General features: G+C 46.0%; 1 pseudogene; it reads right to left on the bottom strand.

Annotated features, from left to right (window-relative positions):
- Window positions 1-3,246: 3,246 nt before the first annotated feature.
- Window positions 3,247-4,933, bottom strand: LOC122440805 (annotated as a pseudogene).
- Between the last annotated feature and the right edge of the window lie 456 nt (window positions 4,934-5,389).

Below are 5,389 nucleotides of genomic sequence, written 5' to 3'. Positions count from 1 at the left end.
AATGTTGATTGCATGTTGAGATGATAATATTTTGACTATGTTGGGATGAAAATATTATAATTGCCTTCACCTTCTTTTTTTATTTTTTAAATATGGTTATTAAAAAGTTTAAAATTATGAATGTGGCTCACATTTGTAGATCAGTTGTGTTTTTTTATTAGGCAGCACTAGTACAGGAAGATTTGAATTCAGAGTGAACCAAGAACCAGCATTCTCACCTTCCTTACTTTTCAGACAAGGAAAAACTTTGCTGAAAGGCACAAAAATGGTTGGAAGAAGTGAGCAGCAGGGCTTCCATCTTTTGATTCTCTGTCTCCTGTTTTCTAGCTTACACAACCAGCCCCTAATAGAAAATATGAGGCCAGGGAAGCAAAGTTATGCACACTGGACACAGTGTTTCTTTAACATTTTAAGAGCTAGACAATGATTTTTTAAAAAATTTTAGGAATTTTTAATGCTTCTCTTGTGGCTCAGCTGGTAAAGAATCTGCCTGCATTGTGGAAGACCTGGGTTCAGTCTCTGAGTTAGGAAGATCCACTGGAGAAGGGAAAGGCTACCCATTCCAGTATTCTGGTCTGGAGAATTCCATGGACTGTATATCCATGGGGTTGCAAAGAGTCACAACTGAGCGACTTTCACTTTCAGGGATTTTTAATAGGATTAAGAACAGAAAAAGGTTAGAAGATTTTAACATTTTATTTTATATACCTCTGTGTTCTTTTTAAGCCTTGGGCATATATTACTATTATAAGAAATGGCGGGGGGTTGTGGGGGAAGGCCTGGGGTGAGGACAGGGAGTGAAGTAGACAGATAAGATTAAAAAAAAACCTTGGCTTGTAATTACAGTCTGGAGATGTTTGAAATGACTTTTTCCTATCATTATCTTCTTTCACATCTCTAACATCCTTAGCTAATTCTTTCTGCTCTCTTTGGGGTGTTTTGCTTTTTACATTACTAAAGCAAAATCTACTGGTCCTAATTTTTGAATCTGCAGCTGTAGCTCAAAAAGCCTTGTTTTCTTTATTTTTGTAAGCAGCAGGCCACAAGAATGGTTGGTAATTTTGCTTCAAGAGAATTCAAGTCCTGCTTTCTAAAAGGCACTTGCCAACAGTCTAGATGTTTCTATTTGAAGCCATTTGCTACAATAATCCTTGAGATTTTTTGCTTCTGGCTTTCAGGGCTGTTACTTCTAAAGGCAGATTCTTAGAACACAAGTTCATTTAGCTGCAGAATATACCCAGCCTCCTTATTGGCGCAGCTGTGCTGAGTTCCTAAATAGAGAGATGATTTCCATAGTGCATTTTATAGCACATACCACTGCTGAGGATAATCTAAATCACAAATTATTTTTATTGGTATTTATTTATTGTAAGAGAGAGAGGCATACTTGGCTGGTCTGAAAGGTAATGTTGACAGCAGCATTTTCTAATTTTGTGGCAATTTCCTTCTCATTGTTGACTTTCTCTTCAACCCCCAGAGCTTGATTTAGTTAGTGGTCTCCCAACCTAGGATAAGGATAAATACAGGTTTCCAGTGCTTATCTGGACTCTTGGAATACATGAGTATGGTATAAATTCCTCTGCTTAACTTTTGGTCAGTATTCTCATTTTTTCTTCTTATTTTATCATATTCAAGCCTTTACAACTCCTGAAACAAAAAATACAAGCATACCTAAGAGATAGCACAGGTTTGTTTCCAGATGACAGCAATGAGAGGCTTCCCAGTAGCTCTAGTGGTGAAGAACTGGCCTGCCAATGCAGGAGATATAAGAGTCATAAGTTTGATCCCTGGGTGGGGAAGATCCCCTGGGGGAGGGCATGGCTACCCACTCCAGTATTCTTGGCTGGAGAACCCCACAGACAGAGGAGCCTGGTGGGCTGTAGTCCATAGGGCTGCAAAGAGTTGGACATGACTCAAGTGACTTAGCATGCATGTACGACCACAATGCAATAGAGGGAGTCACATGAATTTTTTGGTTTCCCAGAGCATATAAACACTATGTTTACACTATATTGTAGGTTAAGTATACAGTAGCATTATATCTAAAAAAACAAAACAAAAACAAAAAACAAGGTAGATACTTTAAATTTTAAAATTCTGTATCACTAAAAAAAAAAAATACTAGCTATCATCTGAGCCTTCAGCAAGTTGTAATCTTTTTGCTGGTGGAGGATCTTGCCTTGAGGTTGATTGTTGTTCACTAGCTTAATCATGTCCTGACTCTTTGAGACCCTATGGACTGTTGCCCACCAGGGTCCTCTGTCCATGGGATTCTCCAGGCAAGAATACTGGAGTAGGTTGCCATTTCCTTCTCCAGGGGATCTTCCCAACCCAGGGATCAAACAAACAGGTCTCCTGCATCTCCTTCATTGGCAGGCAGATTCTTTACCACTGAGCCATCTGGGAAGATGATGTCAGTCTTAAAATAAGACAGTGCTGAATTTTGCCACATTGATTGACTTCTTTTCACGAATGAGTTCTCGATAGCATGCAATGCTGTTTGATAGCTTTTTACCCACCACTTTACCCTTTGAAAAGTACAACTTTTTCAAAATTGGAGTTAATCCTCTTTTCTTTTTCAGATAAAATATTATAGGTTTATTTAAAACTTAATTCTCACCTTGAGTATGCAAAATACAAACTCCACAAAATGTTCATTTTTTTACTTTGTAGTTTACAAATATACAAAATAGAAGTTTGCTTAAATTTATATTACATATTTATTAAGGCAAGGAGCTATATAGAAAAAAACATTTGTTTTGCTTAAGGCATACTTGGGAATAAACCATTGTACAAATTATTGCACATCTGAAACCACAATACATAACAGACTATATAAAAGATTAAAGTAAACCAGGTGTATTTATCTGACTTAGGTCATAAATGTAGATCGGAAGACAAAAACAGATTTTCCTTGTCAAAGTAAGCAGCAGTTTGAGAACTTGGGGCCTCATTTGGTACCTTTCGAAACAAGACTTACCAAGAACCATCGTTTAGGCTATTAAACACCATTTTCTGTACCTGAATTTCTTCCTCTTCTTCTAAGATCGTCATAATGACTTTTAGAAGGCAAACAGAATACAATGTGATCTTTATGCTTATATTGCATCAAAACAATTCAAGGGGTTCTAGTCTTCCCTCCCCCCAACTTTCAGATCTAATTTATACCCTGATATCCACAACTTCCAGTCACCCCCTTGAGGTTTTGTAAGTCCAAAATATATATATACAAGTTGGATTTAGAACTGGAACGCTAGAAGATCCAGTCACAGACCCCATCTGTTTTTTTGTTTTGTTTTTTTGAGTTTGTCTTTTGGTTTCCTGTGTCCTGATTATCCATTCACAAGTTTACTCCTTGGGAACTTCACCATGACTGTAGTGCTTTCTAGCTGGGTTCCTCCCCTCACCAGGAAGACAGTGTGAAAGGTAAAAAAGACTGAATTCTCTTCTGGCAGTGCGGGTCACATCCACTGTTTGGGGATTTAAAAGTGCCTCTTCGTGTGTAAGGGAGGTGGTCCAACCTGCAGAATGCCCAGTCGCGCTTCCGGCACTGCCCGGGGTGTCTGTCATAATGCCTGGTCAGTTCATCTGAGCGGGCAAACTTCCACCCTCGGCCATCCCAGTCACAGTGGGAAGGTTTCGCACCTGTGTGCACCTGTGTGGGGTGCGCAGGTGTGCCTTGAGATGAGAACTCTCCCTGCAGGTTTAGCCGCAGCCTGCGTAATCACAAGCGTGAGAGGCCGTCCTTTCCCGGGCCACGACCTCCTCCTCCTCTTCGGCTTGGGCTCCTCCGGCCTGCGCGAACCGGCTGGCACGAGCGCTTGGTCATGGCGCGGTGGGACGTGCGTCTGCACCTGGTCCGGCAGGCAGGGAGGGTGGCTGGGCCCAGAGTGGGGATGGAAGCCCGGGGGGAGCGGCAGGGCAGGGTGACAGTTCCTCGGGACCAGGGTCGGGGTAGCCCTGCTGGGGAGCTGCCGCCCCAGGGGAAAGTCGTGCGCAGGCAGCCGGTGGTCACTGCTGAGCGGAGGTCCAGTGCCCAAGCGGGGCTCGAGGGGCCGACCGACGGTGCACGAGGAGACAGCCTCCGGCTTGATCTCCTGGCACACGCGCGGCGGCCCACCGCTGTAGGGCCCACCACCACCGAGTGGCTGCCGTCCGGGCCGCCTGTGCGAACACCGATGACCGACGGGCTGCCGTACTGGCTGCCAGGGGCACTCAGGCGCCTTCAACACGAACGTGCCCACCAGTCCACCACCTGGCGGTGGCGGAATGCACACCGGGTCCAATTCGGGCCACCGAAGCTCGGCCAGGAAGCTGCTGGAGGGGCTCACGTCACTGATGTCCTCCAGGTTGACGGGAGCCGTCGGAGGGGGTGCAAACTCCCGGCTGCTGAGGAAGCTGCCGCCCACGCCGCCTGGCACGGCTGCGCCCGGGTCGCCCCCGGCCCGGATGGGTCGCTGAGGCTGCAGGTGGAGGGTGCGCTGGCGGGGCCGCTACTCCACGGGGAGAGCAAGGATGAGGCTGATGCCTACAAGGACGCCGTGGCGGTCACGGGCTCCTGATGCGACAGCGAGCTAGAGAGGATAAGGTCCAGGTCCAGGAGACCACTGAACTCCCCCGCCTCCCTCGGGGTAGGAGGGCCGAGCTGCGGCTGCAGACTCCACCACTCTCCAGGTCGGTGGCCGCGGCCGGGGTGGCCGGGAAGCACCGGGGAAGCTGCTTCATGTAGGGGAGCTCCTTCTGCCAGCGGTCATTCGGAGCACCTCGTCCTTCCCGCCGGGCCGGACGCGAACGTGGGGAGGAACGCGAGCGGTGCCTCGCTGACAGCCACATCGAACTCGCCAGGTGGCTCATTAACGTGGGGGCCCAAAAGGTCCTTGGGAGTCCGACGCGGTAGGAATATCCGAACCCCAAAGTCAACGAAGAGGAAAAAAATTTAGAAACGAAGCCAAAACCAAACCGCAAACTGCCCGAGATCCTTCTTCTTTAGATTAAATACAAAAGGGAGATGCCTTCCACATAAGGCCCCTCTTTTGGATGCTCACAGACTCTTAGATTGAAGGTTTTGGTTGACTTCCGTCTAAGTAGATCTCTCACACGTTCATTATAAATTTCTAAGTAGCTGACTTCAGTTCGAAAAGACGCCTCATCCCATATGGTGGTTTCGTTTATCTGACTGAAGAGCCCTTCGCAAATCCGGGGTATTAAGCCAGAATCGCCAGAGTCTCCCATCATAGTGTATGACTTTCCTGATCCGGTTTGCCCGTATGCAAAGACACAAGCATTATAACCTTCGAACGCAGACTTCATGACATCTGTGCCAAGGGTTTTGAAAACCATTTCTTGAGAAACATAATCTGGACTTCTTTATCAGCAGAATAAAAAGAAA

The sequence above is a fragment of the Cervus canadensis genome, chromosome 4 (assembly GCF_019320065.1).
Source record: "Cervus canadensis isolate Bull #8, Minnesota chromosome 4, ASM1932006v1, whole genome shotgun sequence".
In the NCBI taxonomy this organism is placed as follows: Eukaryota; Metazoa; Chordata; class Mammalia; order Artiodactyla; family Cervidae; genus Cervus; species Cervus canadensis.
This window is presented reverse-complemented; position numbering and strand designations above follow the sequence as displayed.